The 13,133-nt window shown below is 41.6% G+C and overlaps 1 long non-coding RNA gene across 1 annotated transcript; it reads left to right on the top strand.

Annotated features, from left to right (window-relative positions):
- The first annotated feature begins 9,887 nt into the window (after positions 1 to 9,887).
- LOC139294779 (uncharacterized) lies at positions 9,888 to 13,124 on the top strand. Its single transcript, XR_011598412.1, has 5 exons — positions 9,888 to 9,996; positions 10,607 to 10,633; positions 11,048 to 11,171; positions 11,593 to 11,721; positions 12,980 to 13,124. It is a non-coding gene; the product is annotated as an uncharacterized lncRNA (long non-coding RNA).
- The last annotated feature ends 9 nt before the right edge of the window (positions 13,125 to 13,133 follow it).

Genomic DNA, 13,133 nt, shown 5'->3' with positions numbered 1-13,133 from the left:
TATTATTGGATTATAATTATTGATGCATTCATCACTTTAATGTTGCAGCTCATTTTAATGACCTTATATTCTGCTGAGTAGTTTAATCTGTAATAATACATCATCATTTATTTATTGATTATATTTTGTTAGTTATCAAATAAATGTAGCGCAGTAAAAAGTACAATATTTCCCTCTGAGATGAGGTGGAGTAGAAGTACAAATACTCAAGTAAAGTACAAGTACCTCATAATTGTCCTTGAGTACAATAGAGAGTGATGTACATCTCCATCTGAGAAATATGTAACAGTGAATGTAAGTGATGTGAGGACTGCGGGACCCTTCAGACCTCAGTGGTCCTGGATCGATGCAGAATCCCAAACTGAGCCTGAACTTCTGTAAACCTGCCAGTCACACGACACCAAGGCGGTGTTGGTCTCTGTGTTTGAACGGTTTGTTTAAGACAGCCTGCAGTGTGCGTTCAGCTCCATGTGTAGAGAAGCCTGGGGGGGGGGCGCTACTACAACACACACTCTTACATCAGATATCAGCTCACGTTGAACTCTGAGTCAGACGACTTTGTTTTTAATGTTACACAGAGAGAAACGCTGTGAACGTCTTCACCAGTTTACAGACGCTTTGATCCTCTGTAGGCGGGGAGGGGGGTCTTTCACCCGTATGTGTCCAGGGACCTGGGGCCGAAAACCACGTATAAGTAGTTAGTCTCACCTGCGTAAGCAAGGCGTTCCATGCTCAGTATCTATAGAGTATAGCACACATTCAGAAATGATTTTAAGATTAAAGTTCAAATATAAATCTAAGAACATTTTTATAAATGAGGCCCCTGGACTCCTGGTTCACGTGTACTGTGTAATCCAGAGCTGATTAAATGAAATCTACTCCCGTTTCCTGCGAAAGATATCTGAAGTAAAACTATGTACTGAAACAAAGACACCTCCTCTAAACCTTAAAATACCAAATTTAAAGTTAATACAACTGATTCAACATTTCAGATGGCTGCTCACAGATCAGTTTAAAGCCAGCTGTCACACTTATGATAATTCAAAATAATAATTCCAGGTGTTAACCCGATTCTTTAGTTGGAAGCCCAAGAACAAACTGGAGCAATGTTCATTTCACAAATGTAAACTTTATTTCGGTCACAGGTAAAGTAAATGCAGCGCTGGGCTCGGAGTGACAGAGCTCTCGCAGGATCTCAGTCAGAAGGAGCCCCGATGTCCGAAAATGATTCACATTTATCTTCTCGGGCTGGGCCTGCCCTGTACAGAGGTTGGACTTAATAAATCATGTGTGGATGTTGGTGGTACGGCGTAAATCTAACTGATAAAATAGAGGAGTTTCAGCCATCTCCTGGTATGAAAACCAGTTCTAACCAGTCATATTATCTTCAAAGACGCACATTGTGCTCAGTAGAAAAGTACAAAACAGGATCATACGTTCAGTGGAGAAATACAGAATCAGAATACATGATAGCTCGAAACATAGCCAATTATAACATTCCCCCTTTTGACATGATTTTATCATGTCAATAAAATACAGGTGGGAACGTTATTTCTGTATTGTATCCCAACTCCGGTCAGACTAACCGCCATGAGTTGCAACACAATAATTCTATTATATCAACACAAAGAAACATCTCATAATCGTATAGTGGATATGTAAGCATGTCTTCATTGCGTTGAGCAGCCTATATGTATGCCAGTATGTGTAAGCTGTTCTTCCTTGCATTTACCAGCAGCAAGCAGTTCTTCATTGCACACGCATGTGGAAATAGTAAACAGAGCCATGCTGATTAAACAAAACAATTATAAGGTAAAAGCATAAGCTAAACAGTTCATATCAGGAGTAGCCATCATGGTACCGGGAACAGAACCTCTTTCCCAGGAGAGTACAACCTTCCACAACTCTACTGATAACATGTCTGCAATGAGCACAATAATCATAAGAGAAAACTATGAGTCTCACGCCTATACGTGTATGTAATGCTATATGTGAGTATGTGGTAACTTTAGCAAAATCTGTATATATATAGGGGTTCAGGAGTATAAACAGCGGTCTTCATCTTCGTCGGCGTCCTTGTAAACTTCAGTCTCATCTTCTTCGGGCTCAGAGAGGGAGACCAGTGGAACAGTTTCTCCTGCATGTTGTGATAATTGGTAAGGAGGTGGTGTGGGGAATTTATCATTAATGGCTGTAATAATACACTTTAGACAGAGGTGCCTGATGCATGGTATGCAGCAACATCCACATAAGGTTAACACAGTTACTGCAACAACTAGTGAAAGAAACACAGACATAATTATTGTTTTCCACTTGCCAAAGGCTCTGTTTAGCCAATCAGATAACGGATTGTCTATCCCTGAGTGTTCTGCTAACTCTTCTGACATAGTTTTGAGGCCAGAAAGGGCTCGAGTTATGGAGCCATCTGGGGCTGTATTGTTAGGGACGAACACACAGCAATCTTGGGAAAACGTAGCACACACACCTCTTTCAGCTAAGAGGAAATCAAGGGCCATTCTATTTTGGTAAGTCATCAGAGAAGTGGCCGCCAATTGTTCATGTAGTCCGGCAATGGCATCTCTAGTCATATTATTGAGCCTTTGAACATTAAAATGAAGGTAATTAATTCTATCCACATTTTTGTTTATAGTGGACCACCAGAACAGGGATGTCTCAAACCCTGCGGCGACTTGGTCAATCAATTTATATTCATCAGGTACACCTCTGGGGACTCCAATTGCATCTATGTAGGTCGGGGAGTTCTGATATAAGTCAAATAATAGTTACAGCCGCTCGAGTACTACAACCTAGTCTCCATAGTGGAGTGTTTTTGGAAGGTTTTGTCAGTTGAGGTCTGTCCAGTCTCTGGTAGGGTCTCATCTCCAGTGTTGTAGTCATTGTCAGTCAGTGAGGTTCCTAAGTCAGTCCGAACCTCAGTCAATGTTCTCTCTGTAGGGTCTAGAGTCAGTGCACAGTGCCTCTTATGGATCCAGTTGCTTAGTCTGTCTTCAGACAACCATACTTTCACACAATGTGATGTAGCTTCTGCTACTTTGTACGGTCCCTTCCACCTGGGGGAGGACCAATTGAGCTTGTTGACTTTCCTTAGGACCCAGCTTCCCACTTCAACAGGAGATGTGTCGTGGTCCTGTTCTTTGGTGAGTATTTCCGTGACCTGTTGAGAGATGCTCATCACAGTGTTGTTCAGTTGTTTAATATACTCACTCAGATCTTCATACTGTAATAATACAGGTGGTGTGTCTGTTGGTGCAGTAGTAAATGGACAGGGCATTTTCCTTCCTGTCAAAATCTCATGTGGGCTGACATTCATTGTCACATTTGGAGTGGATCTCAGGTTAAATAGCACTATAGGGAGGGCTTCAACTCAGGTTAATTTTGTGTCTGCGCAGACTTTAGCCAATTCTTCTTTGATAGTACGGTTAGCCCTTTCTACTAGTCCCTGAGATGCTGGATGGTAAACTGCACCGAACTTATGTTTGATCCCAAACATACATACATACGTACTGCGGTAAGCGTATTGCTTCACTTCCGGCTTCTGTGTCATTGGTAGCGTGTGTGTTTGGCTGCTCTAAGCTCAAACAAGTTATATGACCAGTGATGATATGTTTAGTCGCATGTCATCATTCAACCGCTGGCTGTCGAGGTGGTGTCCAGCAAACGATGTGGGCTTCGTAGATAATTGGTGGACTTTCTGGAGGAGACCCGGTCTGATGAGGAGAGACGGCATTCATCCCACTTTGGATGGAGCAGCTCTCATATCTAGAAATCTGACTGACTTTATTAGTGAACCAAAACCGTGACAACCCAGAGTCCAGACCAGGAGGCAGAGCCGCAGTCCTACACGCTTCTCTGCGCTTCCATTAGAGCAGTTACCCACCCAAAACCCCATAATGACTGTGTCTGCCCCCCGACCACTTAAATTAATTCAACCAAAGTTAAACAGGAGAGGAGTCATTAATAAAAACTTAATAAAAACTAAGACCATTACTGCTATAGGCCAAAACAATAGGAAAATTAAGTGCGGACTGTTAAACATCAGATCTCTGTCATCTAAAGCTGTATTAGTAAACGAGCTAATATCAGAGAATCATATTGATCTACTGTGTCTGACAGAAACCTGGCTGTGTCATGAAGAGTATGTCAGCCTGAATGAATCCACTCCGCCCAGTCACACTAATACTCACATCCCTCGAGGCACCGGCCGAGGAGGTGGAGCTGCAGCCATCTTTGACTCGAGCCTGTTGATGAACTCTAGACCTAAACTGGATTATAACTCATTGGAAAACCTCGTTCTGAGTCTCTCACTGCCAACCTGGAAAACACTGAAGCCAGTCTTATTCGTTATAGTCTATCACGCTCCAGGTCCATACCATTCTCAGAGTTTTTATCAGGTTTAGTCCTTAAAACAGACAAAGTCATTATCGTAGGGGATTTTAATATTCATGTGGACGTTGATAAGGATAGCCTTGGTACTGCATTTACGTCTTTATTGGATTCGATTGGCTTCTGTGAGAGGGTACAGAAACCCACTCACTGTTTTAATCACACCCTCCACCTGGTTCTGACATATGGACTTGAAATTGAACATCTAACTGTCTTTCCACAGAATCCTTTGTTATCGGACCATTATTTAATAACTTTTGAATTCCTATTACTGGACTACACGCCATTAGGCAAAAAAGTCTACACCAGATATCTATCTGATAGTGCTGTTGCTAAATTTAAGGAAGTGATTCCATCGGCATTAAATTCAATGCCACGTCTCAATACAACTGAGGACTCCTATGCTAACCTTCGTCCCTCTCAAATGGACGGTCTTGTTGACAGTGCTGCAGGCTCAATGCGATTGACACTTGACTCTATTGCCCCTCTTAAAAAGAAGATAATAAAACAAAGAAAGTCAGCTCCATGGTATAACACCCAAACCCGCAAATTAAAGCAAACAGTGCAGAAACTTGAAAGGAAATGACGCTCCACCAAACTGGAGGAATCACGTTTAATTTGGCAAGATAGTCTTAGAACTTATAGGAGGCCCTCTGTAAAGCCAGAGCAGCCTATTACTCAACATTAATAGAAGAGAACAAGAACAACCCCAGGTTTCTCTTCAGCACTGTAGCCAGGCTGACAGAGAGTCACAGCTCTATGGAGCCATGTATTCCTATAAGCCTCAGCAGTAATGACTTCATGAGCTTCTTTAATGATAAAATTCTAACTATTAGAGACAGAATTGATCACCTCCTGTCTTCAGGTGGTATCTTACCTTCAAACACAGGACTCTCAGAAACAGCTGTAAAACCTGATCTATATTTAGATTGCTTTTCTCCCATTGACCTTCACCAAATTACTAAAACTATCTCTTCATCTAAGCCATCAACTTGTCTCTTAGACCCCATCCCAACCTGGCTGCTCAAAGAGGTTTTACCTTTAGTCAGCACTTCTTTACTAGACATGATCAATCTGTCTTTATTAACAGGCTACGTACCACAGTCCTTTAAAGTAGCTGTAATTAAACCTCTTCTTAAAAAGCCCACTCTTGATCCAGAGGTTTTAGCCAACTATAGACCTATATCTAACCTTCCCTTTCTCTCCAAGATTCTTGAGAAAGCAGTCGCCAACCAGCTGTATGACTTTCTACTTGACAATAAGTTGCTTGAGGACTTTCAGTCAGGTTTCAGAGCTCATCATAGCACAGAGACAGCACTGGTGAAAGTTACAGATGATCTTCTCACTGCATCAGACAGAGGACTTGTCTCTGTACTTGTTTTGTTAGATCTTAGTGCTGCATTCGACACCATTGACCATCATATCCTATTACAGAGACTGGAACACTTAATTGGTATCAAAGGAACCGCACTAAGCTGGTTTAAGTCGTATTTATCAGATCGATCTCAGTTTGTACGTATGTATGTTACGATGAATCCTCCATGTACGCCAAAGTCAGTCATGGAGTTCCACAAGGTTCTGTGCTTGGACCAATACTATTCACCTTATATATGCTTCCTTTAGGAGATATCATTAGAAAACACTCCATACATTTTCATTGCTATGCGGATGATACCCAGCTATATTTATCGATCAAGCCAGAAGAACCTCATCAGTTAGCCAAGCTCCAAGCATGCCTTAAGGACATAAAGACCTGGATGACCTGTAATTATCTGATGTTGACGTAAAACAAACTTCAAGGACTGCCTTCTTTCACCTCCGTAACATTGAAACATCAGGAAGATCCTGTCTCAAACAGATGCAGAAAAATGAGTCCATGCATTTGTCACGTCTAGGCTGGATTATTGCAATTCCTTATTGTCAGGCTGTCCCAATAAGTCCCTGAGGACTCTCCAGCTGATCCAGAATGCTGCAGCACGTGTACTGACAGGAACCAGGAAAAGAGATCATATTTCTCCTGTATTAGCTTCGCTGCACTGGCTCCCTGTAAAATCTAGAATAGAGTTTAAAATCCTTCTCCTCACCTACAAAGCTCTTACTGGTCAGGCACCATCATATCTTAAAGAGCTCATAGTACCCTATTACCCCACTAGAGCACTGCGCTCCCAGAATGCAGGGTTGCTTGTGGTTCCTAGAGTCTCCAAAAGCAGAACAGAAGCCAGAGCCTTCAGGTATCAAGCTCCTCTCCTGTGGAATCAGCTCCCAGTTTGGGTCCAGGAGGCAGACACACTCTCTACTTTTAAGAGGAAGCTTAAAACTTTGCTTTTTGATCAGGCTTATAGTTAGGGCTGGCTCAGGCCTGCCTGGACATCTATCTTTCTCTGTGTCTCTTTCTGTCTGTCTGTCTCTCCCCCTCTCTCTTTCTCCCTCCCTCTCTATGTCTCACTCTCTCTCTCAAACCCAACCGGTCAAAGCAGATGACCCCCCACCTAGAGTCTGGTTCTGCTCGAGGTTTCTGCCTCTTAAAGGAAGTTCTTCCTGTCCTCTGTCTCCAAAGTGCTTGCTCATGGTGGGAACTGTTGGGTCTCTGTAATAACATTATAAAGAGTCGGTCTCGACCTGCTCTATTTGTAAAGTGTCATGAGATGACTTTGTTGTGATTTGGCGCTATATAAATAAAATTGAATTGAATTGAATTGAATCCTTTGTGGCTCCTTTTTCTTTCCACGCCTGTTTTTCAGACGGGGCAGCTGCTTCTTGCAGCTCTTTGATGTTTTGTACACATAGGTCCCTATGTGGTTTATCTTTTACTGCTTTTTGTGTCATTTGTCGATTTACATTGTATCCTGCTATCGCTTTTGCTGCAATATCTGCTGCATTATTTCCTCTATTCTACCATCTTCTTTTTGATGTCCTCTGCACTTGACTATGGCTACTTGTTGTGGCTCTAATAATGCATAGTAAAGGTCGAGTAGTTGGTTCAAATGTTTAACATGTTTAACCTTTCCTTCTCCAGTGACACATGTCTACATGTACAGCTTGCACTGCATAGGCTGAGTCAGTATAGATAGTCGCAATTTTGTCTTTTGTATTGCTTTGCCGATAGCTGCTACATGTCTGACACACGTAGGATGTCCTATTTCTACATTGTCCAATATTGAGCTGTAGTACATCAACACTTTTCTGTCTGTTGTACTCCTACTCTCCCCCTTTTGAAAAAGAACGGTTGACAAAGCCGTTCTTTTCATCAACATCCAGATGAAACGGTTCACAGTAGTTGGGAGTATGTAGGTTGCATGCTGTAGATAGTGCTGTCTTAACGTTAACGGAGCTGTTTGCAGCAGGCCATTCCTGACCACTAAAGGGCCCATCATAGGAGGTGAGCTCTGGGCTGCATGTGTTGTGTCAGACTGTGTCAGTGGCCTCTGATGTTGGAGGGCCTCCATCATAGCTCGTGCTTCTGCGTAGGGAGGAGGGAAAGCCGTGGGAGTTTGGTCAAGCGCCGTCTTATCTTTTTGTTCAGGTTGCTGTGTCTCTGGAGGAGTCAAGGTCTTAACTGGCATTTGATATGTGGATTGCACAGAGGACGGTGATTAGATGGAGAATTTAACTTCTCCCAGAAAACATTGGCAATCTGCCAAAAACCTTTCTATCTTTTTTACTACTTGTCCTGCTTTCCCTTTCTGCATTCTACCTGCCTCTTGTACCGTTACTGGACTCTGCTCTAGACGTCCTGTAGCTTGCTTCATGAACATATTAAAATCGCTCAATTTTGGTGGAACGCTTTCACAACCTCCAAACATCCCTTTGTCCTGCACTTCCCCCGTCCAATCTACAAACCTTTCTAATCCCTTCTTTGTTTCATCTCCTCTGGAACTTTCTTTTGCCATCTCACTATTGTTTCAGCTAACACCGACCCCAAAGAGCCGGATTTACAATCCTGCCACTTATCCACAACTTTCTGCGACATTTTTAAACACTATTCCACGTGTTATTCAGAGAGGGTGAGTGGCACAGTGCCGGAGTGAGGACCCGATCAAGAAGCTTCTACACGGAGTCTATTACTCTGTGCGCTTGATCGTTGAGGGTTTTCCCAGTCTATTCACTCGTTTTAAATCACCACCTTCTGTAACACCTTAACTAAAATATCCCCTTTATGCTATTCCAATCCCCCATGCACACAACTACTTGAGATCTGTGTTAGTGCAGGAATTTTCGAGCAGTCTGTACTGTCCGATACACTGACACATGCACAGTAAAAATATCAATCAAGTAGGAAAACACCCCACATTTGTATGAAAAATAACAAACTTATCCTTAACTTAAAAGAGTCTCCTCCAATCGACTCCGGCGGTCCTCAATCAGACGCAGTCTCAGAGTCAGCCAATCCGGGTCACCGGCACCAATTTGTTAACCCGATTCTTTAGTTGGAAGCCCAAGAACAAACTGGAGCAATGTTCAGTTCACAGATGTAAACTTTATTTCGGTCACAGGTAAAGTAAATGCAGCGCTGGGCTCGGAGTGACAGAGCTCTCGCAGGATCTCAGTCAGAAGGAGCCCCGATGTCCGAAAATGATTCACATTTATCTTCTCGGGCTGGGCCTGCCCTGTACAGAGGTTGGACTTAATAAATCATGTGTGGATGTTGGTGGTACGGCGTAAATCTAACTGATAAAATAGAGGAGTTTCAGCCATCTCCTGGTATGAAAACCAGTTAAAATAGAGGAGTTTCAGCCATCTCCAGTCATATTATCTTCAAGGACGTACATTGTGCTCAGTAGAAAAGTACAAAACAGGATCATAGGTTCAGTGGAGAAATACAGAATCAGAATACATGATAGCTCGAAACATAGCCAATTATAACACAGGTAAGGTGTTAAAACATGTTCTGAGATCAGCACGTTAAATAAGTCTTCTCCCACTCGCACCACATGTTGACTGACACGTTCTTGCTCAAGAGAATTAAAGTGAACTTTGATATCAGTTCAGAGGTCAGTGTAAAGTTTATCATTTAGATTAGTGGAGATTTCAGGCTGAATCTGGGGGAAATGTGTGTGTAGATATATTTCCATTTGAGTTGAAAGCCATAAAAAACCTGGCGACGTCTCTGAGGAGCTGGAACAAGATGATACAGAACATCAGAAGGCGCCGTCCTTCATCACGTTAAAGACACTCCAGGAGAAATTTAATGAGTTTAGGAGGTTTAAGTTGGTATTGTATCGTATTGGGTCAGTAAACACTGTTCTCAGGTCAGTTTTTTCTTTTTATTAATTCATTTCTACCAATGATTCATCCACCATCTCTGCCTTAATGCAGTCTTATTATTAAAATACGATCAGCGTGTTTGAGGGAAACTGACTGGATGTCAGAGTCATGTGATCTCAGCAAGGTGTGTTCTTAATCAAACAGCCTGGGCCGGTGACACAAAGAGTATATAAATGTTTTAGTTGATTAAGGGGGGACCTCACCTTCATCGGGATCTTTGGAGGGAAAGTTTTCAGTCAACCAATCAGCTGAGTGCCGCGGTGAGCTGCCTGCAGAGCCGACTGCAGACTGCCCACATGGTTTCACCCAAGTTCACCCTGCTGGCCTGTGAGTACTCACCTGCAGCTTTGATAAGACACATGATATCTCTGTTTTCCAGAATTTCATCTTAAAACCCGGCAGAAGCTTGTATTTGAGTTAACTTACATTCAGAACTCCATTTAAGAAATTGGTATTTTTAATGCTGACTTCACTCCCATTCTCTCCCAAAAACAGACTTCAGGTTAAATAATCTTAAACCAGAATTATTATTTTTTGACTATTATGGGGACCTTTGGTCCGAATATGACCACAAATCTGAATTAAATCTGAAGTTTTGAACATTTTATCCTCACAGGGACTGTTTAACTTTCTGAAAATAAATGTTAAAATAAAGTAAACAATGGATTTATGTTGATCAACTACTCAATTAAAGGACTGATCGCTGCATTCCTAATCTTTTCATCAAGGTTAATTTTAAGGCTGTATTAAAGCTATGACATGAGAGAACAATGTGAATTTCCAGACAGTAAGTTCTCATCCATCTTCTATCTGTTTTATTGAACAGTGTATTGATCTGTGTGTGCACTTATAGGAATGCTGCATTAATGTCACAGTTATTAAAAGTGTTACTAGAGTGTGTTAAATCTCAGAGGAAAACTGTCTGTGTGTATTTCAGTGCTGGCCATCGGACTCGTAGCGTCAGGTAAGAACAAAATATGTCAAACAACTCTTTACATTACTGACATTGTGGGGACATATGTGCTGTAAATTCATTTGTCACGTTACAGGGACACTGCACGTCCCCACAAGGCAAACCATTAAAGAGAAACTTAACATCCCATTTTGGCTTGAGCACAGCCCCTTCACAAAATAAAAAAATGCATCTGAACCCTGACACACACTTACTCTGTGACATTAGAGGATCAACTACATGAAAAAGACCAAAATATTGTCAGGTGAGGTGTGCAGGTGTTATTGCTCTACAGACAGACCTAAACACTAAGGTTAGTGCTATCACAGCTATGAACATTTATGAATTTATGAGTATCTAATATCTGAATACAGGGTCACAATTTTTGTTGTTCCTCCTTGTACCTGTTACCTTGTCGCTGTGTAGTTGCCTCAGACTCATCGTCATCAGAAGAATCAGAAGACGGAGGATGTGGGAAAGGCAAACATGGAAGAAAAGGAGAGGATGAAGATGACGACAAAAAAACTGAAGGAAAAGACAGTGAAAAGAGGTCAGAAGACATTTACAGCTGCTCTCTGTCTCCTCTTTTATCTCTTTCTTTTCAGTATTTATTTAAGCAAAGCTACTAGCTTTCAAATGTAAGCTAACAGGACATGAAACAGGACATTTGCCGAGCTAAGCTACCGACAATCCATCATCAGCTAACAGGGATCAAAGCTAACAAAACACAAATTATGTAATCATTTTAAACTATATCTAACTGGGTACAAAGACGCTCAAGAGTTCTCAAAAAAACACATGGCCATCGTAGGACTAGAAGTGGATTGCTCTACTGGGTCTCAAAGCAGATGTTGGTTAAATAAAAGCACCACCTCCTTGCAGAGCACAAACTAAAACTGGATTCAAACATGACCAAGACACTGCTGCATGATCAGATGAATAATCGATTGTCTCTCTGCCTTCCTCTTCAGTTTTATAAAAGCACCACCTCCTTGCAGAGCACAACCTAAACCTCCAGGACAACCACCTACAAAACCAAGATTTCCTTCACAAATTCATCCACAACCTGGAGCACCTACACCTCCCTCAAAGAGGGAGAGGTCAGAAGACATTTACAGCTGCTCTCTGTCTCCTCTTTTTTCTCTTTCTTTTCAGCATTTATTTCTCATTATCGCCTATATTAAATAGGTGTCCACTCGTTGTACTAGCATCTATTTATCTTAAATAATCTACCTCAGGTAAATACTACTTAGTAAGTCGTATTACTATGTAAGGATTATTAATAGTACTTAAGACCAGCAAACCAAGATAGGCTAACAGAGCACAAAGCTAACAGAACATAGGTTGGCCTAGCCTCGATCCAAGACTGTCATACTACCTATAGTGGTTCTGGATGCAGTCTCCTGGAACCTGAAGTTATTCGGCTTCTAAAATTTGCTAAAGGAACTATGTTGAAAAATGTTCTTAGCGACTTCAAAAATTGGAAAACAATGTCATTTCTATATTACTATTCCACTATAACTGAATTTTCCATCAAATGATTTAATATGTGGGGTGTACAGCAAAAGACTGCCCGCAGAAATACCTGATAATGGAAAATGACCAGCTCCAACAAAGTGTTATTTTGGTAAAAAAACAACAAACAATTTCACAGTGACCTGTAAAAATTTTAACATTTCTTATGAAAATTGTCGAATACACTGCCGATGGTGATCTATAGCTGCTTAACATTGTAATAATAGTTCTCATAAGAAATGGCAGTTGGCTGGCAGTAAACAAGCTAGCAGATTAGCACGTTAACGCCAGTTCTAGCTCTTGCTCTAGCCAACAGTAGCAGTAAAACAGCAGCTGCTACGGAACAAAGCTAACACAATGAAACTAAAATGGTGCTCAATTAGCGGCTCTCCGACTGAGGCTAACATGGGTTGAAACTTACCTTACATTAGCAGGCTGAGCATTCAGCAATCCAATATCAGGTAACAGGTCATCCAAAGGATAAACAACATTAGCAGGGCTAAGCAAAGCTACTGGCTTTCAAATGTAAGCTAACAGCACATGAAACAGGACATTTGCCGAGCTAAGCTACTGACAATCCATCATCAGCTAACAGGGATCAAAGCTAATAAAACACAAATTAAGTAATCATTTAAAACTATATCTAACCTGGTACAAAGACGCTCAAGAGTTCTCAAAAAAACACATGGCCATCGTAGGACTAGAAGTGGATTGCTCTACTGGGTCTCAAAGCAGATGTTGGTTAAATAATGTGATGCAGCCCTATCGTTGGATCCAAACATGACCAAGACACTGCTGCATGATCAGATGAATAATCGATTGTCTCTCTGCCTTCCTCTTCAGTTTTATAAAAGCACCACCTCCTTGCAGAGCACAACCTAAACCTCCAGGACAACCACCTACAAAACCAAGATTTCCTTCACAAATTCATCCACAACCTGGAGCACCTACACCTCCCTCAAAACCCCAAGTACCTGGGAAACCAGAATCAGAAGAC

The sequence above is a fragment of the Enoplosus armatus genome, chromosome 13 (genome assembly GCF_043641665.1).
Source record: "Enoplosus armatus isolate fEnoArm2 chromosome 13, fEnoArm2.hap1, whole genome shotgun sequence".
Classification (NCBI taxonomy): Eukaryota; Metazoa; Chordata; class Actinopteri; order Centrarchiformes; family Enoplosidae; genus Enoplosus; species Enoplosus armatus.
This window is presented reverse-complemented; position numbering and strand designations above follow the sequence as displayed.